Source organism: Triturus cristatus, chromosome 4_1 (genome assembly GCF_964204655.1).
Source record: "Triturus cristatus chromosome 4_1, aTriCri1.1, whole genome shotgun sequence".
Taxonomy (NCBI): Eukaryota; Metazoa; Chordata; class Amphibia; order Caudata; family Salamandridae; genus Triturus; species Triturus cristatus.
In genome coordinates this window covers 804,781,176-804,802,163 of record NC_140585.1, presented here as the reverse complement: position 1 = coordinate 804,802,163, position 20,988 = coordinate 804,781,176, and the positions used below count along the sequence as shown (strand labels likewise).

Here is a 20,988-nt window from a genome sequence, read left to right as displayed (position 1 = left end):
TGGTAGTTCCCTGTGCCGAAGTTCTTTTTTCACCTCGAGGAAACTTCTGCGACGCTTGGTAACCGACGCCGTGTAGTCCAGGAAGAAGGATATCACCGAGTTTTGAATGCGCAATGGTGGTGCCACCCTCGCTGTTTGCAATATAGCATCTCGGTCTCGGAAGTTAAAAATGAGGGCCAGTATAGGTCTAGGGGGAGCCCCAGGCTTGGGCTTACCCCCCGGCACTCTGTGCGCTCTTTCCACAGAGAAGAAAGTTGAGAGCCCCCGGGACTGGAGTCTGGTTTTTATGAAATCTTCTATGTAGAGGTCCATGGCTGGACTCCCCTCGCTTTCGGGAATTCCCGTAATTCTGACGTTATTCCGCCGGGAGCGCCCTTCCTGATCGTCCAGCTTTGCCGCCATGAGTCTATTTTCAGCCTCTAAGCAACCGACCTTGTGGAGCAAAGCGGTGGTGTCTTTAGTAAGGGACTTCGTCACCTGTTCTACTTCTGTGACCCTGGCGGTCATCTCTTGAAAATCAGCCTGTAGGAAGGAGACGTCAGTGGAAATCGAGCCCACCGTTGATTGCACATTAGTGAGAGCTGACATGATATCCTCTAGTGTTACTTTAGCCGCTCCCTCCAAGTCTGGGGTCTTGTCCGATATACCTTTACGCTCAGGCAGGGCCGGAAGTCTTTTGCAAACGCGTATTAGTCTAGTTTTGCCTGAGAGGTTGCGTGTGGGCCCCTGCCCCCCCATCTTCTACCGGATGAATCAGCTCTGGCCGGTACTCGCCGCCGCCTGCCGCTTGACCTCCCGCCACACGCGGCCTGTCAGTTTTCCCATCTTCCTGTCAAAGAGTGGATTGCGGGGCCCGAGGCCACTGTCCTTCACTGTGTGCAAAGAGAAGCTGCCCCTATACTATAGTAGGGCCGTGCACATCTATATTCGGGGCCTTGGAGGCGCTGCTGCCGCTGGGAAATGTGCCTTCTAGGGGCCGATGGCACCACTCTCCCCGATCCTTCACCAATTTGCTGCTCACAGGTTGTTTTGGCGCCGTCTGAGGCAGCACTCAGCACCCCAGATCATCTACGGGGCTTCCAGCACGGCTGTTGCCCATCAAGTCGAGATTGCGATGTTGGGCGCTCTTTGTCCCCGATTCCGTGTTCCTCATGCAAGCCTCTGCGTCATGAAATGGCCGATGCCTCTGCAGGGTGACTGGGCCTCTCCCTTCATCCCTCTAGGGCGCGCCAAGCGCCAAGTCTGGTCCGCGCGGGGTCCCGCTCACCACTCTCTGGGTCCTGGCTGCCACCGCGCAACTCGGCTGCCCCCTTGTCTGCTTGCTCCGGGGCACATCGAGCGCTAATGCCAGTTCGAGACAGTCTCGGTGAGGGTCCCGCTCTCTTCCGTTGCCGTACGTGTCCCAGGGGCAGGGCTGAGGTCCGCAATCATGGGGCAAAAGCAGGCGCCTCTCGCTCCTGTTTCCGTGCACTTTTCATTTCACCCAGCTCACCGCCCGGCGCTCACCGGGTCTCGCTTCTCCCACTCGTGTCTCAGGCTTACTTTAGTCCCTGGCTCCCGCTGCGTAATGAGGCCGCTCCCTTTCAAACGTCCTCCTCAGTGCATCAATCAACTTTCCGGGCCCGGAGCTGGATCGATCGATGCCCCTCACCCTTCGCTCACAGCATGTGTCTTTGGGGCAGGATTACTGATCGGATGAGATGCCAGATTTCCCGGGGAACCTACGCCACCCTCGGAGCCTCTCTAAGCCGCGGCCATCGTGTTTGGCTGCAAGCCACACCCCCCGGAACCAACACATTTATTGTTAAATTCAGTTCTACGCCTCAATATGCATAGTTTTCCTTTATGTTTCCAAATCAGAGCCATAGCAGAGTGTGCATCTCCCTTTTTATTTTCACCCTCCTGGTGTGCCCAAGGTGGAATCTTTGATTGTGTTTCAGCCTTTTTCTTTATTTCGTCACGTCTATCCTTTTCTAAAGTATGTAAAGAGCAAGTAAAATTATGTCTGTGTGCATATACAATATCTATACTTTGTGTAGGTTGGAAGAATTCACCCATTATTTCAGCAGTTAATTTATCAGGTATAATAGTCAGATTTTTCTTGATAGGTATTTCTAAAAAGATCAAATCATAATTTGAATAATAATAATATAGGCATTGCCCTTTACAATTGATTAAACTGGTTCCTACACTACAAGAAATGCCATAAGTAAGTGGCAGGTGATGCAAAATATCCTTTATCGCAACAGTCTCTCAAGGTGGTTTTTTGTGAGTTTAAATCCTTGAAGCAAAAAGCTTGATATGCTTTCTACCAGTCATTTGCTGCTGCTAGATAAGTTCACTCGGGTGCAGCATATCTCCAACTTGGTACTTTAGCTCTTTTTGATTTTCTCACTGTTGGTCCGTCATCATCTGTATTACTTTGTTCAGATTGAATTGAGACTTCGATTACAGTTAGGGGTACTCTTCCTTCCGCCAATATGTGCCTCAGTCTGTTAGTTCTCCTAGGCCAACGGTCTCCACTATTCACTTGCTTTTCACTTGCACTGTTCACAACAGTTGGATCAACATTTGCCTAGTTAGGTACCTCTCCGCATGACCCTCGTTACCTACAGGGACTGACTCTCTTGGACCCTCATTTTAACCAGTGCTAGCGCCCCCTCTACACCGGCACATCCATTACAGTCACCACATTTTCAGGGGGACATGGGACTCGGCGAGGGTGGGCGGCATGCACTCATTTAGGCAGACTACTACATTTGACATCAGTTGTAATAACAAGGATCAATTGATACGGCCTTCGCCAACGAGGCTCCAAACACGATTTCTTTCTCACTAGGATCCAGTCACCAAGACACAGGTCATGGCACTGCTCCTGTTGTGGGGAGATGGCAGCTTCCCCAACCTTCTGAGACACAGAACAGACCACATCAGTCAATCCTTTACAGTAATCGAGTACCAAATCATCCGTTATATTCACTAGCTGATTGGCTGGGACTGTAGCCTGTCTCATAGCCCTCCCCATTATGATTTTGTGTGGGGACTGTCCAGTTTTCTGTCTGGCGTACTTCTCAGACTCATCAACACCAAGGGCGAAGAATCAGTCCATTTCAGAGACGTGGGCGCACACACCTTTGCCATATTGGACTTTAGCGTTCCATTCACTTGTTCGACCATTCCAGACCCCTCCGATTGCTATGCACAGTGTAAACTCTGCTCAATTTGTAATGCTGCACAAAGCATCCTCATCACCTCATTATTAAAGTGAGTCCCTCTGTCTGATTCCAAAAAGGTCGGAAATCCAAACTGTGGTATAAGCTCTCTAAGGAGTAATTTTGCTACAGTTAGACTGTCATTTCGCGTAGTTGGTAGGCTTCCACCCAATGAGAAAACAGACACACCATCACTAGAATGTATTTTAGTCCATTGCAAGGGGGTATCTCGATAAAATCGAGCTGCATCCTATTAAAGGGTGCTCCAGATCTTCCTACATGGCTCATGGTGACTAGTGTCTTCTTTCGCACATTTTGTTGTTGACCTATTGCACACCTCTGGCACAATACATCTGCCACAGCTCGGAATCAGGGGTTAAACCATGTCTGTCTAAAAAGACGCATCATAGCATCTCTTGCAACTTGTGCAGAACCATGCTAGTTTCTTGCCATTGGTGACACACTATCAGGTAAAACTGGTCTTCCACACCTCATCTTGCCTTTGCGTGCAACCTGCTTTGATCCATCCCTGTCTTTCTGTTTCTGACACTTCATCTTGTAATGCTTTTATTTCCTCCCATGTTTCCACAACTGAAAACATCAGCCTGCATTCTGTTACATCAGGTTGTTCTTTTAATGGTTCCCCATTGAGCATATAAGAATTTAGAGCGCAATAGCGCATGGTCTCATCCGCATACCGGTTGTCGACTGTCGCATAATGATTCCCCTGTCAATGGGCAGGACATTTTACCACTGCAATCTGGGCTGGCAATTGTAATGACAGCAGTTGATTTTTCACGCTTCCCTCCATTTCGGGTGGGTAATTCCAAAGAGGTCATGAACCCATGCTGAGATCACAACTACCTAAAACCAAGGACAACCCCAAATCCATGTTGGCTGTCCGTGAAAATGGTGACTCTCAATTGTTCGGTAATGCTAGAAGCCCCGGTCAGCGAGATTAACTCAGCCACCAGGACTGAGTACACTCCTTGCAACCAAAAATTCCACCACTCCCACGACCGTACAGATGGCATATACAGCTCTTACATTTCCTCCTGCATCTCTTAAACACGATCCATCCACAAACAAGACATTAACCTGTTCAGGCAATGGAATATCCAGGATATCTGGTTGGGGCTTTGTGCATAACTCAGTCATGTCCAAACAATCATGATCTGCTTCATCAGTCACAACTTCATTGTCTGGTAAGGGCATTAATGTAGCTGGGTTCAGACTCGTACATCTCATCAATGACACATTCTCGGCACCCAGAATCACCTGTTCATACTTAGTCAGCCGGCTGCTTTTGAGATGTTGCGTTCAAGTACAAGTAAGCAAAATCTCAACAGAATGTGGTACATGCACTTTCACCAGATGACCCATCATGATGCTCCACACTGTTCCAAGCTCTCACATGTGGCAGCAACTGGCTTTAGATATCCAGGCAATGCTGCAGCTACAGGATCTTATATAGCTGAAAAGTAGGCCACAGGCCTGCGTGCTGTTCCATGCATCTGCGTTAAAACTGACAATGTTCAGCCTTCGCGCTCACTCAAAATAAAGTAAAGCTTTTGTTAAAGTCGAGCATTCCCAATGCTGGAGCTCAACACAAACTCTTGCGGTTTATTAAAAGAGCGCATGCATTCATCATTCCATGGAACTGGATCTGACACATCCTTTTGCGTAAGCCTCTGAAGTGGCTTGGCTGTCAATGGAAAAAATGGAATCCACTGGCGGTAATAGCCAGCCATTTCCCGAAACACGCAAACTTCTCTTTGTGTGCTAGTTGGATTCATATGCAAATTTACAGTAATCTCATCTTGTGACACCTTTCTGGCTCCTTTCTCAATGTGATGTCCTACGTAAAGGACCTCTCTCCTGCAGAATTGTAATTTTGTTAGTGATACCTTATACCCACTCACTGCCAGACGTTTCAGTAAGGCAATAGTGTCACGAATACAAGCCTCCTGAGTACCTGACGCTACCAACAGGTTGTCAATGTACTGTACCAGAACGGAATGATTTGGCATTACCAATGATTCCAAGTTCTTTTTCAATATCTGATTGAAAAAGGATGGACTCTCTGTAAACCGTTGTGGAACTCTGCACCATGCCAAGACACATTTAATAAACATTTGCTATCCGGATGCAAAGGGATGGAAAAGAAGACTTGACACAGATCAATAACAGAAAACCATTCAGCTTCACATTGAATTTGATATAGTATCAAAGCTGGATTTGACACAATTGGACAACATGGTATCACAATCTGATTAACCATGCACAAATACTACATCATCCTATACTTTTCGTTCGGTTTCTGAATTCCCGTAATATGTGAATTGCATGGGCTTCCCATGATCTCTCTCAAAATTCCCTGTTCAATCAATGACTCGATCAGAGGTGTTAAACCAGCAATAGTTTAGTGACTCAATTACATGGTGGAACTTGTGGAAACTCTGCATTTGGTTTTAAAGTGATCCATATAGGAGCCACTTCCTTGATCAGTCCAATATCTTTTCCGGTGAAATCCCAAACTTCAGGTAATACGGTGTCTCTCAATTTTAGAGGAAAATCATCACTTGTCAATAAAGGAAACAACCCTTCAATTTCAGTCCTTTGGCCATTTTGAGTACAATATCTTCATCATTAGTATGAAACTGTATTCCTTTCAGAGCACAATAGATTGAACAATTCAATTTGCACCATATAGCTCGACCCAAAAGGTTTACAGGGCTAGAATCACATATCACGAATTTGTGTAAATCCTCAAACGTTTCAATTTGTACCTTAGACCAGGTTCTGACACTGGAGTCGACATGATTCGATTAGAGACTCCCACTCTTGGATTCTTTCTCCAGAGAGGGGTAGGTTGCGTACTTACGCTGTTCTCACAGTGGAATGGGTAGCACCAGTATCGACAAGAAACAAAGTGGAGGTTCCGTTCACCTTGGCATCCACATAAGGACAACTCTGGTCTACCCCTAAGGATGTGCCAAGCGCGCATTGCTCCTCCCCTCTCAGGCACCATCATTGGGATAAATCTGAATCACTGTCATCAATCTGTATCGTTGAGTTACTTCCAGGTTTAGGTCAATCTGATCACTTGTATGAAAACCCATGTTCACATTATATTTCTGCACCTGACCATTCATGTGATGCATTGGAGCTTGTGGTATAGTCAAATTAAATAATTTTCTGTCTTTGAGTTTGCTGACTCTGCATCACATCACCTGTTTGCGCCAGCATAGTTTTACTGCTTTACCTGCCCATTCATCTGATTCAGTGGATTGAACCTACACTCGAGCTTCCAATGCCCGAACTTGCCGCAAATATGACATGGGTTAGTCTTTTTCAACATCTCTAATGAAGCCCCTTTTCCTCTTCCTTGTGTAGTCACATTTTGTTGCTCTCCTAACGCTACTCCTTGCATAGCATTATTCGATTTAATATTTCGTTGTTCTAAAACAGTACAATCATTACCAACTCCCGCTTAACCATTCTTTGCTGCCTTCATCTGAGCCAACATCCATTTTTCCTTCAATTTCTTATGCTTGGAATCCACTTCATCTCTACAATACTTTGCATACAGAAGAATCTCATCTGTGGGCTTGATCTGCCAACAAATCAAATGCTACTGTATCATTGCACTTATTTCAGGTCTTAATCCATACACAAATCAATATACAAAATGTCCCATATCTTTCCCTGACACATTTTACATTCCACTATATTGCTTAGATGCCTGAAGAAGTCTGTCATAATACGCATGCACTGTCTCTTTTAATTCTTATGTCGTTCTATCAGTTTCCACCCAATCAGTTTCCTTTGGAGAAATGTTTACCTTTAAATAAGTAATGACCTGATTGTATTTTTTTATTACTTCAGTGGATGGTGTACCAATTTTCGAATCCCTTGCAGGTTCTGTTTCGGGCCAATCTACTGCAATTTTACACTCCGTCCATAAGTCATTGGGGACCAAAATGTTAAACAAGGTGTCTAAATTTTTCAACAAAACTTTTGTGACTTTCAAAATCTCTCAACCTGTCTATACCATTCAATTGGTTTTTCTCTTAATTTTGGGAAATCATTTGTAAAGGACAATATATCTGGCACTTCTTTAATTGGAAATATGTTTGTTTCTGAGTTTTCGATTTTCCCCTTCGAACGTTGGATACATCGGCATGGTTACCTTCTTTGTTTCCTTCTTTTTAGCCCATCTGCCTTCTCATCTTTCTAGCTCACCCCACTTCCTAAGTGTCAACAGTAACTCTTCAATCTGTAGCCCTTTTGGCTGATGGGTTTAGACCCTGAAGATCTTTATCACTGAAATCCAACAGATATGTTTTCAATTTCTGTATGTCCACCCTATATTTCTGTGCAGCCTCAGCCAGTTTCTCATGAGTATTTATAGCTCTCCTTGTGATATCCTTACATATGAACAGCAATTCATCATCCCAATAATTGACAATTCTTCCAGGACTGATGGTTCCCAAAATCATTTCTTCCAATTCCACTTTCAGCTTAGCTACATCGAGTGAATCTCCACTTGAATTCTTCACCCCTGGTGTTCCCTGTTCTTTTTTTACCATTGACAAAAGTGGAAGGTGTACTGTCCTTAATCCTCTCATGTAGTTCCTCTGTCGGGTGGGCCATACCATTTGATTTAATACACCCTCAAGTGATCCTCCACTTGCTCCCTCAGTCTGTGTAGCGACACAAATTTCCGAACCTCGAGTTCCCATTTTTTACCGTTATAGCCTGTGGTCCTCTCTTAGGGGTTTCCGTAATTCCCTCTGCATTATTAGATAATTAATTTGTCCTCCCTTGATTATGTGACACAGCAGTTCGAATGATCTCTTCACTGGCTCCTGATGCATTCCTTTGTTGAGAGGTATGCCAAATCGGAATTAATTTGATCTCGAGTCAGTTCTTGTGAAACGCTATTCGCTCCCCCAATCCAGTAGGAACAGTTAATGAATGTATTTGCTGGCCTCCCTGGATTCAATGGAACCACGGGTCCTATGGTTACTGGAACTGAAAGAACACCTGGAGCATTTAGTTATATGGGGTTATTAAACCCTACTCCTCTAGGCGTTTGCTCTTCAGTCAGGAAAGGATTTACAGAATTTAAGCTATTTGGTAATGCAGGTGCATCTGGCTGAATTCCTGCAAATGAATTTGATCCTGTTTGTGACTGTTCTTCATTATATAGTGGATGTCGATTCATCGATAACTCACTCAAACTCCTCATCAATCTCATCACCACTCTCATTAATTAATAAGAGAGCTTGAGGGTTTTCTAGATGTTTCTTCTTCTCTTTGCATTTTTCTCCCTCACTCTTGTCTGCAGCTAATACAGGATGCATTTGAGCTCCCTCTGCAATGTCCCTTCTCCATATCCCCCATTGAGAGTCCCACTTAGCCTCTACAAATGTATTTAAAGTATTCTTATATCTGCCCTTATATTTCTCCTTTTCTCTCTGATGGGCCACATGTTCCCATTCTTCAAGAGCTTCAAATTGCATAGGTCTTGGTGATTGCTTAATATTGTTCATCCGTCTCCTTCATTTTTCAAGAATTTGTATGTTAAAGGTACTATATTGAGGGAAAGCTAAAGGTTGATCTTTCTCTGTGTATATCATCCAATTTTCTAACCAAGTACATGTATGATATCCTTTCTCTAAAGACATGTACAAGGCAGGCGTGCCTTCAGGTGCTACGGGTACTCCCTCTCTAGTAAGGACAGGCACATCTCCATGTGTCAGTGTTTTTTGGCTTTTAAAAATTTACATGATTCCAATCGGAATATTCTATTGTCCTTTACAATTATTTCACTCGTATTTCCAAGGAAATACACTTCCTTATTGCCGTTCTAACTCCCAATCACTGCACAGCTCTCTCTAGCACCCTCAACCAATTCTAGTGCAGCTCTACACCAACTGTCCTATCGCAGTCCAACACTTTATCATGTCAGAGCAACTCCTTGCAGCACCTGACCCCCCCACCCTTCACAATCCAATCTTTTCTCTTCCAATCTTAAACAATTCACTAAACGCAGGTAAATTGTCTGCACCAATAAAAGAAATTATAAATCTCCACACTACCAGAATTTATTCATCCAACCTCAGCGAAATCTCGACCAGCACAACTTCACCTGAAAAATCTATACAATTGATCTCCGTGCACTTGAGAAAAATCCCAACGATTTCTAATTTTCACACTCTTACAGAGTTCCCTTCTCTGGTGGTACTGCAGATGACGTCTCGCGCACAGCACCTTCGAAAGAGCAGACAAACTTACTTGGCGTATGCCACACTGAGACCACCCTTCAGTGTCTATCCCGGTATCTTAGGCCACTTCGTACCGGATAACAACTTCAATACACCAACCCCATTCTACACAAAACACTAAAACATTTCTCTACTAATTCTTATTAGTACACATTTAACAACAATATTTCACAACCCTTTTGATACTCACACCACTTGTCTTGTCGTCTTCAGAACTGGCATTTGTTCAAAAGGATCACAGAACTTGGGGTTTGGGCAAATCTGTAATGATCTTAGTACACACCCCCCTTATATCCAATATTGTCAGACCATAAACATCCAACACGCCATCAGAAAAACTGTTGTAGCGTTTAGGTTTTGGGCCTCAAATTATTTCAATTAATTCAAATGTTGTTCCATATCTCTAATAACCTCAGCTACCATATCAATCACATTGGTCCTCTGATGGATCTTGTTCTGTGCTGAAAGGGATTGGAATACCAAGAGAATGAGCAACTATCATATGGGGACCTGCAATAGATCATTGCTAATATTCAATAACAGAAACAGCTCCCTTGTAAACCCCACCCAAACCCCTTGACCATTAAGTACATTTGTTTTAGCCACAACCAAATAAATGAAACCGAATCAGCAGAGGACATTTATACATTATTGAGTTTAAGGATCAAAGGATTAGCATAAAGACTTAGCTTTAAATTGATCAGATTTAATAACCATTCGCATATATGTGAGATTCAATATTTAAGAGATCTATCTTCAGCCGAGGGAGTTTATATCCTAAAGAGATCAATTAAAAAGGACATCAGTTCAATCTCGCACCAACCCAGTAGAAAAGTTCAGCAATTTCCCAATGACCAGTTCCATAGACAGATGGGTAAAGGGGAGACGCCCCTTAGTTAAAAATTAGGCAATTATACTCCATCGATTCCAGGTTTACACCCCTTGACATCACCAAATTTGTCAGATCACTCTGTCCCATTGGTCACTCGCGATAGGATGATATGATGTAGTAAGTAAAAAGTACACATATCCGGAAGAATTATGTAATCCATTTCTTGCGATTTCCTTAGGACCAGTGTAGTTATGTCGTATGATCGTTTGTTGCATTTAGAAAGTAGGCGAGTTCATGCTCTCATCTCTTGTCAGTCCATTCTCAAGCATTGCTCTAAGAAGCAACACTTTTTCTATTTTTTATTTAAATTTTATTTATTGAATTTTGATTAACATAACACAAATACAATACACTCACAGTCCAGCCATGAACACCTTGCTGGGCACGTTGACACAGTTACATAGTACACTGGGAAATCAAAAACAGGTCCATGTACATTAGTTATGCCGGAGCACTTCCAGTTGACATACTATTTTGTAAAATATTAGAAAGGCACTGATTTGACCCATGTCCCACAATCAATTATACCTGCATGTCTCTCCAAATACCTGGATCAGCATGCCTGATGTCTGCCTCAGCACCACCCACTCCCTCAGGCTCCCGTGTCTCTTTGCCAATCCAATATTGCTGGAACAGGCGGCAAAAGCTTTTGGGTCAGTTCTGAGGGGGTAATAATTCACTGTATACCTCTGTCTGAGTGTTGTGATACATCATATCTTTTGTCCAATCCTCTATTTTTCGAGGAGGGCCTCTAGCCCACCGCATGGCTGCCCAGCTATTGGCTAGCAACAGACCAATTGCCACCAGTCGCTGTACACGTTTAACAATACTTTTATCGTACCCCAACTGTGCTAGGAACGGGTCGGGGTCCAATGGTAGACCAGTTATCTCATGAAGGGTCCAAAGTACTTTATTCCAAAAATAAAAATTTGGGGGCAGAACCGGGCGACGTGCAGAAACCTGGCCTCCGGCTCTGCACAGCGAGAACAGGATGCAGAGTTTCTTATGCCATATGGATATAATCTGTCTGGTGTATAGTGCACCCTATTCAGATATTTAAAGTGGATGAGGCGGTGCCTGCCATTAAGAAGTAACACTTTTGTTGCAAGTCTAGAGAAGTAAACTACCAATGTGAATGAGGCGATTGAGTGTTAGAATACAAGTGGAAACTTCACGAAAAGTTCCCTTGGGCTTCAGACTATTCAGTTTATGAGCTCATACTAGGAAGGGTATCAAAGTTTGAGGCCTTCATGAAATACAGCTTCTGCATGATGAATTTGTGCTAAAACATGGATCTCGCATTACACAGAACAATGCATTAATTTCCCATTTAAGCATTATAATATCGTTGTAATATATCTACTGCCATTAATTTGTACAAGTATAAGGTACTCACAACATTTTTTTTATAAGTCGTCATCACTTCACGTAAAATCCCACAAGTCCTTTTTTTTTTTACACATTATGTCATTTCAGCAATACGAGGTTAAGAAAACACATCAATGATAACTTTTTCGAAATACATTTCAATACATCTGCATGTAGCAGCTATTTTCCTAGTCATTGTCAGTGCTCACATTATACATTCCAGTGTTGTCATCCTTTTTTCGTAACACATGAAGCAACTTTATTATGGCATACAAAATTCCATGTGTTCTACTTTATTTGTCATGTTTATGTAAACATGAGTACTCTTGTTTCTAAAATGTGAAACCTTCACATTAATTCATTGACTGTTAGGTGTTATCGGACATCTAGTTCTAACATTTCTGCATGCTTTTACGATGCAGTATCTAAATCAGGGCGTCATTGGTGAAACTCTTAAACATAGAGCCTAATACTCATTTTGTCATTTCTTATAGATTGTATCACAAATAATTTCTTTGTAAAATTATCATAATTAGTTAGAATTATAACATCTCTGCTCTATTACTTAAATAGGAAAAGCAGGCAGTTTAACCTTTTTTTATGGGTGCATTCTCCGTCACCTCTTTTTCTCCAATTTTGTCACATTATATTTGTGATCACACTGCGGCTTAGGTATGGTCTCGCTTTCATGTTGGTTTGACGTCGTATTCAGGTTGCGTCAAGAGTCGTTTCTTCGCGTCACTAACAATACCTAAAGAGAGTGAAAGCAGGAGACTTAAGACTAGCAAAAAGGGTAAATTGTGCAAATCTTGTGTGGGTTGAAACAATACTTTCTCGAAGCAAATAGTCTGAGGCTATCTATACGGACGGACAAAGGAGATAAAATGTGCATCACTCTCACTTTCTTCGTTCACAAGTAAAACAAAATTAGAATGGAAATGAACCCGTCATTCTGGTAGAGAGAAAGTCGATATTGAGATTTTGTATCAGCTTGATAAAATGGAGGAAGACTGATAAAATGGAAAATAAATAGATTGGTAGTATTATTTGATTATCAGAGTGTTTGAGTTGTTCAATCAGTTGGCAAGTGCTTCAGTTTTAAGACCTAAAAGATTGACACTGTTGGAAAGTGGGTTATTGGTAGGGGCAAATGTAGGTCTGCCACTGGCAATAAGGCCACTAACACATGATAGGACCCTGCATAGGTCTTAGAAAATTATTCCTATGCTCAACCCTTGGTAACGTGGCTGCGAGCAGACAGGCTTAACTTCAAAGACAGGTATGTAAAGCATTTAAAAACACAATTTCAGTAAATAATTAAGACACAAAACAAAATAAAAATCCAACACCAATTTATAAAAATAGGTAATATTCTTATCTTTTAAAAGACACCAAAACGAAAACAATCCACTGTAGGGAACCAGAGATAGGAATTTTTAAAGATTAGTCACTTTCTAGTGCTTAGAAACCAACCGTGCCCCTTTTAGTCATTTTGTTTTCTCTGACAGGGACACACCTTTAGAAACTGTCCTGGAGAATACCTCACCACTGTGCAGTGCCGCCTTCTCCAGCAGATGGGTCCAGTTAGAACTCCTTCCTGAAGTTCTGCTTGCAGGTCCCAAAGTATCCAACACACAGTCCAAGGTTCTGGAATCTCCAAGAGGGTCCTTGAAAGTGTGGAACTTCAATTCCGCAATCCACTTGAACAAAACCCTTTCGAATCCACTGGTACTCCAGGCTGGGGATTCTTTGTGGGGATGTCCAGGTGAGCTTTGGTAATCTGTAGCTTGCAGGGAGTCTACTTCTTAGTCCTTTTGTAGCAAGGTAATCCACAGGGCTGCAGTTTTCAGATGGTGCAGTTTTCAGAGGTCAGGCCTTAGAAGTCTTTGCACAGCAGAACTTCGCAGCAGGGCACGTCTTGCTTCAGTAAGTTTCAAGCAGCAGATCTGGAGGGCTCTGCCCCTCTCAGATACTTATTCAAAATTCTCTGGGTCAAGCCACAGGTCACTTCTGACCAATGAAAGCAGGGTAACTCCTCATAGTTATGACCACATCCTGCAGAGTGTGGCATTATGTTGTCCCAGAGTACATCATTCTTCCAAATCCATAATGGCTGATTTTCCAGCAAGGAGGTAAGAGCTGGCTAAACACACCCCCTGGGATGGCTTATTTCCATGGACTCTCCCCCTACCATCTGCACATACCATCCTTAAGCCTAGCCCTGACTCTGGGTCAAGAGTGTCGGAGTGAAACTGAAACCCAGGCCTCCCCTCTGCCTTTGAAGAGCATAGTTTACGACTCTACCTCCTGGCCTGGCATACCTATAGACCAGCACACTGCCCTCCCAGCAGAGTGGTTCTTTATCACCTCTTCAAAGCAGCCTGGCTAATCCACTTAACTCTGACCAATCATGGCAGACCACTGGAAGGCTGAATTTGAACTTACTAACAAGAAAGTCTTATAACTTCTTGTATGTACACTTTAGGAGAAATTCAACAATATAATATTGTTGGATTTACTACTACCATTCTGGGAAGTCTTTGAATGGTCCGGCTAGTCCTCTCCTATCAATATTTATTAATCATTAACTTCCTACCATGTTAACCTATGGGCCATGGGGTTTGCAATGGGGAAAATGACTTGGCCCAGTCTTCTAGTACCAGGGCTTATAAAAACATATATTATAAGAATTTCCCTAATTTCTACAGGACCCCCCACCCCCTGTGCAACTAGGGGAGACTTTAGGGGTTCTGAATCTGTAGAAATATTGCAAATTCTCCTTTTACTGTGTTCCTAGCATCAAAGTCGAATTTGACCAGCAATGTACTGTTTCAAAGCAGTCCTGGCACCCAGTGCTGCTTTTAAACTGACCTCAGGCTTCAGCACTGCACTCATGCTAGTGCAGAAAAAGCTGCTGGCCTCTAAAACTGCTATACCCCAGGGTACTGGGGACTTCTAGGTAGTTTCAATCCCTTGCCCTATTATATACTATGAGCTTATGGGGTAGGTCATGCCAATTACAGGGGTACCCCACCATACCATAGTGTACCCCAGTGTATGTTGGGTGTTTTAACAGTATTCTAATGTGTACCATTCAGCATGGCACTGGCCCTGGCCTGGTTAGGCAGAGCCCAGAGTCAGTCAGAGTCCGTTACCACCGGTTCCAGTCAGCAAAAAGTTGGGGGGTGCCCAGGGAACAGGATGACTTTGCAACAGACACCTAATGCCAAGTATACTTGTCAAAGTACAAGCAAATGCTTGACATAAGTAACAAATGGTGACTACTGCTCCTGGCATGGAAGTAGGTGAAGTACCTGTATTTTGACAGATGATTGCTATTGAGGATTTGTTTGCTCATTCATATTTGTGTGCATTATTAACAACGTGTAGAATGTGGTTTTACATTTGAATACACATGCACACACTGATGTAGTACTATTGTCTCTAAAACAAACTTCTTATGATGTGAAGAAGTGTGTTTTCCTCACCCTTGTTAACTGGTCTCCATTTGGGCCTAGCAGCCATCTTGTTAAAAATGGATGTCTAATCGGTCCCCCCCCCCCCCCCATATATTTCACTGTTCATTATTTCTGCAGCACACAGTCAAGCAGAGTCATATTTGTTTTATGTCCCTTAGCATTGTTCTTGCTAAATCTCCTCAGCTTGGTCCCAAAACTCGAACTTAATCCAAGGTCCTTCCACAAGCTCATTGTTCCGTACTCATTCATAATAGTTTGTTGCTGTTCATGTATCGACTTTGTGCTACCAATTCCGGATGACATTAGCATTAGAGTGGGCACAATTATATTAATGTAGTGGGATAATGCTTAGGTGATAAGGCAATATTATGTTTAATAAAACTGTGCTCTGATAAGCTAATAATATGATACCCTTGCTCACACCATGAGGCATTGGTACTTTTCATTCTGTTCAATGGAAAGATTTCCTATATAAACCCCTGATTTTGGAGATGAGCCAGAGCTTTACTGAATGCAACTAGGGATGCTGACTGTTTCTCTTTTGATTTTTGCTGACCACTTGGGAGTTGAAATATTTTTGGGTTTGCACCCCTCAGTAATGCTCTCTCTGCCGTAGAGGCTTTATGGCAATTATTCTGTAAAGCATCTATTGAATCTTGTAATAAAACCCTTACATTTATTCAGCTGATCTAGAACTCCGTTATTGATTTGGCCATCTAATTAATTGGATGTCTCTCTCATATTTTGATGTGTTTTGAGGTGCCTTACCCCGGGGACACACATTGCCTCATGGAATTGAGGTTTAACACTGTCTCCGATTCTTAAAACTGTTGCCAGTCTGTTGAGGTAAATGTTTGGGGTTCAATAATTGGGGTAGGTCCTCACCCACATTGCTAATTCGGCATAGGTGCTGTGCCAGTGCTAGAGGTAAGGTAAGCATGTATGCAATTAGAATATTGGTGGCAAGGGAATCAAGGTGTGGTTGTGTGTGTGTGTAGCTCACCTGGCATTGCAATACAGGGATGTTGGTTCTGGGCCATACGATCACCATCTGTCACTTAGCAGGCGTTCTGTTTCTCCTTTGTAGGAGCACCAGAAGCAGATTTACGCCAGTTTTGTTAAATTGGTCGAGTTTATTTAATGGAGTGGTATATGTTTGTGTAGTTCTTTTCTGGGGCGGCATACAAATTGGGTGAAAGGTATTTAGTAGACAGAGTGGACCCAGTTCAGGCAGGATACTGACGTTTGTCACGGACACTTTAAAATCCTCTCTTCAATAAGGCCATCTCACAAAAAAAATCTAAAAGTGGATAAAAGAAAATTTGTTAGTACAAAATATAAACCTGGATCCAGAGAAACCATAGTAATTTTGTCGATCACAGGCATTCCAGTGGTTGTAATGTTCACTGAAAGAAGAAGCAGCTTCATGCTCACCTGCAATACAATAACTTACTTATATGTAGGGCTGGGCGGAATTTGCGTAGCCCCACTACGCAGAATTTTGGTAAAAATGTGTGGAAAACGAGCGCACATCCTGAGGGTCCGTGTGCCCGGGACAGGGATCCCTCATGCCCGGGACAGGGATCCCTCGTGCCCGGGCAGGCCCCCCAAGCTCCCTGGCGTGGCTGGGTTGAGCAGCAGGGACCGGCTCCAGGGCCTGGGTTTTGGTCAGGGCCTGGGGTTTGGGAGCCCCCGTCCTGCGGCCTGCCAAGTGTCCATCTGCCCGGGACAAGGGTCCCTGGTGCAGAGCCTTGTAGACCTGCAACTGCAGGCGGGAGCCCTACCGCTATGGCTCGGGTGGGCAGATGGGAGTCCTTTCGGTCCCGGCCATCTGGTCGCACCAATCCCCTCGGCCATCTGGTCGCATGCAATGCTTTCCAATGGGGCGACCAGATGGCCGGGCCGCCCTGGAAGTCCCGATGGGGGCTTATTCGCCTCCCCAATCCCAGCCAGGGCTCCAGGTGGTTGGGCACGTCCGGGCCTAGGGTGACCTGAGTCTCTCGGTGCGCACAGGTTCCCAGAAAGAGGGGTAGCCTTCCTCCGGATTACTAGGGGCAGGGTATGCCAGGACACCCCTCCTGGGCTGGCGGTTCTCAGCCGGGGACCAGATGGGCCGGGCCTGGATGACACCTCCCCTCCATCCGAGGGCTCCCTCCTCCGGCCCACGGCATGGCAAAGTGCCCGGTACGGGCTCCATGGGTCCCGGGCAGTCCTCCCCCGGGTGTCTGGGCCCCTGGAGCGCCTGCGGGCCTCCCCATGCCTGAGGCCCTGCGTGGGTTCTCTGAGCCCCCCCCCGAGCCCTGCAGTCCTGGAGCCCTGCAGCCCCCGAGCCCTGCAGCCCCCGAGCCCTGCAGCCCCGCAGGGAGCCCTCCCGCGAAGGCTCGGGGCAGGCAGATTGGCGTTATTTTGGTCCAGGCCATCTGGTTGCACCAATCCCCTTCGGCCATCTGGTCGCACGCAATGCTTTCCATTGGGGTGACCAGATGGCCGGGCCAGCCTGGAAGTCCCGATGAGAGCTCATTCGCCTCCCCGATCCCAGCCAGGGCTCCAGGAGGTCGGGGGGCCTCCGCGCCTAGGGTCCCCTGAGTCTGGCGGTGCACGCAGGTTCCCAGACAGAGGTGTAGCCTTCCTCCGGCATACCCTGCCCCTAGTAATCCGGAACACCCCTCCCGGGCTGGTGGTTTTTTTATGGGGACCAGATGGGCTATGGCCGGACAACACCTCCCCTCTGTCCGGGGGCTCCCTCCTCCGGCCCACGGCGTGGCAAAGTGCCTGGGATGGGCTCCATGGGTCCCGGGCAGGCCTCCCCGGGCGTCCGGCCCAAAAGCTCCGGTGGTCCTCCCCGTGCCTTTCGCCCAGCGGTGGTCCTCGAGCCCCCCGGGAAGCAGAGCCCCTGAGCCCTGCGTGGGCAGGCTGGAGCCCTACTGTGATGGCTCGGGGCTGGGCAGACAGGAGTCCTTTGGGTCCCGGCCATCTGGTCTCACCTTTCCCCTTGGCCATCTTGCCGCACGCAATGCTTTCCAATGGGGCGACCAGATGGCCGGGCTGCCCTGGAAGTCGGTGTGCACAGGTTACCAGAAAGGGGGGTAGCCTTCCTCCGGATTACTAGGGACAGGGTACTCTGGGACCCCTCTCGGCCTAGCGGTCCTCAGCCGGCAGCTGGAGGGGTCAGGATGCCTGGGTCCGTCCCTGGGCCTGCCGCGTGGCAGGTTGCCCTGGATGGGGTCCGGCGGACCCGGGGAGCCTCCCCATGCTGGGCTGGGTCCAGGAGCCCGGGTAGGGCAGCCTCCCCACCCCAGGGTCCGTCCTCGGTCCTGCTGCGTGGCAGGATGCCCGAACGAGATCCCGCGAGCCCGGGGAGCCTCCCCCTGCTCGGCTGGGTTCAACGGCTCCCCGGGTCCCCGGGGAGGGCGTTCTCCCCACCCCGGGCTCCGTCCTCGGTCCTACCGCGTATCAGGGTGCCCGGGATGGTGTCCGGCGGGCCCCAGAGGCTTCCCCTTCGCCTCTGGACCCGGGAGCCCCGGCTGGGTCCAGGGGCCCCGCTGGGCCCCGGGTTGGGTGCTCGGGCCCTGGGCCCCGTCCCCCGGCCTGTCGCTCTGCCAGAGGCCCGGGACGAGGTTCTGTTGTGCCCGGAGAGCCTCCCCTTGCTTGGCTAAGTTCAGGAGCTCCAGCCGGGGCCCCTGAGGGCCCCGGGGAGGGCGGCTTCCCCACCACGGGCTCTGTCCTCGCTCCTGCCGCATGGCAGGGTGCCCGGGATGGGGGTTCGGCGGGCCCGGGGAGGCTTCCCCTGCGCCTCTGGGCCTGGGAGCCCCGGCTGGGTCCAGGGGCCCGCAGGGCCCTGGTTCGGGTACTCCGGCCCTGGGCTCCGTCCCCTGCCTGCCGCTCTGCCAGAGGCCCGGGACGGGGTTCCATTGTGCCCGGGGAGCCTCCCCTTGCTTGGCTGGGTTCAGGAGCTCCGGCCGTGGCAGCCTCCCCACCCCGGGCTCCACCCTGCCCCATGGCAGGGTGCCCGGGACGGTGTCCGGTGGGTCCGGGGAGGCCTCCCCTGTGCCTCTTGGCCTGGGAGCCCTGGCTGGATCCAGGGGCCCCACCGGGCCCCGGGTCTGGTGCTCCGGCCCTGGGCCCCGTCCTGCTGCTCCACCAAGGGCCCAGGACAGGGGTCCGTCTGTCCCGTGCAGGCCTCCCCTGCTTGTCAAGGTGTCCGCGGACCCCGGGTCAGAGGGCACGTGGGGTCCCCCTCACAGCCTCCATGGCTGGGGCCAGCTGGGGCCCTGGACCTCCGGTACCCCATGCCACTGCGCCCGCTCACTCTTTCGTTGGGGCACAGTGCAACCAGATGGCTTCCCTTTCGAGCCCGGCCATCTGGGCGCACCTTTCCCCTCGACCATCTGGTCGCACCTATTCCCTCGGCCATCTAGTCGCACGCAATGCTTTCCAGTGGGGCGACCAGATGGCCGTGCTTGCCTGGAAGTTCCGATGAGGGCTCCTTTGCCTCCCCGATCCCAGCGAGGGTTCCTGGAGGTTGGGTACATTCGCGCTTTGGGTCCCCTCGGTCACCTCGTGTGCACGGATTACAAGAAAGAGGGGTAATTTTCCTCTGGATTACTAGGGGGAGAGTCAGTCAGACATCCGTGAGGTCTGGCGATTCCGAAACCGGGGAAGGCAGAACCTGGGCCCGCTCGCCGGGGCCCCCAGGGGCCCGGGTACGCACCTGCCTCTCAGTCCCCTTTCCTGATAGTCCTTTTTCTCTGAGTTTGCTCGGTCAGACCTCCGTGAGGTCCGGCGATCCCAAAACAGGGGAAGGCAGCACCCCGGCCTGCCCGCCGGTGCCCCCAGGGGCCTGGGTCTGTGCCTGCCTCTCGGCCCCTTTCCGATGGGCCTTTTCTTCGAGCCTGCTCACCCCGGGAGCAGGCAGGGATGTGAAGCCGCCATCCCCCCGCGCAGGGCGGCTTGCCAGGGGATTCCCTGGCCGTACTCTGATCGATTGGGCACTCTCGGTCCGTTTAGGGATGGACTGCTTGGACACCCTCTGCTGTTGTTTCAAGCAAGGAGCTTCCTCCCCGCATTGACCTTCCGACTCGAGGACCTGCCGCCTGGCGGGTGGCCCTTCACCCTACCCAGCAGAGCAAAGGCCGAGCGGCCCCGGCAGCTCGTGCCTCCCAGTGGTCTGACCAGAGCGGAAGGGGTCGGATGGCGCCAGGCCCTTGAATGCTGCTGCCCAGCAGGTCCGTATGCCCCGTGCGCCACGCCGTTAACCCCTCTCCGCCCAGCACATTTCCACAGCAGCTCGGAACGACTGTTCCGAGGGGTGCCGCTGCCGCCAGGCTCCGGCACCCCTGCGTCTCGCTCAGGCTGCGCCTCGTCCTGCCTCTCCCTTCCGGGGAAGACGGCTGGGCCCGCCGGTGCCCATGCGACCGCACCTCTCCACCCCTCCTGCGAGCCCTCCCGTCCAGGCGGGTGGGCTCCTTCCCCCAGCAGGCTCCCTAAAAGGGAGGGGTGCACGAAGGTTATCCGGTCGGGGAGATGGGCACGCGGCCCCCTGAACCCACCCCGTCAGCAGGTGCGGATCCTGCCAGTAGCATATGCTTGTCTCAAAGATTAAGCCATGCATGTGTAAGTACACACTGCTTGTACAGTGAAACTGTGAATGGCTCATTAAATCAGTTATGGTTCCTTTGATCGCTCCATCTGTTACTTGGATAACTGTGGTAATTCTAGAGCTAATACATGCCGACAAGCGCTGA

At 48.0% G+C, this 20,988-nt stretch overlaps 1 protein-coding gene and 1 non-coding gene across 3 annotated transcripts in view; both read left to right on the top strand.

The window, feature by feature from the left end:
- GNS (glucosamine (N-acetyl)-6-sulfatase) overlaps positions 1–20,988 on the top strand; it is a 250,164-nt gene that overhangs the window by 19,485 nt on the left and 209,691 nt on the right. The gene's annotated exons all lie outside the window — the stretch shown is intronic.
- LOC146855587 (18S ribosomal RNA) overlaps positions 20,799–20,988 on the top strand; it is a 1,797-nt gene continuing 1,607 nt past the window's right edge. The window contains exon 1 of the ribosomal RNA XR_014958955.1: positions 20,799–20,988. This exon is cut by the window's right edge and continues 1,607 nt beyond it. This is a non-coding gene — a ribosomal RNA (18S ribosomal RNA).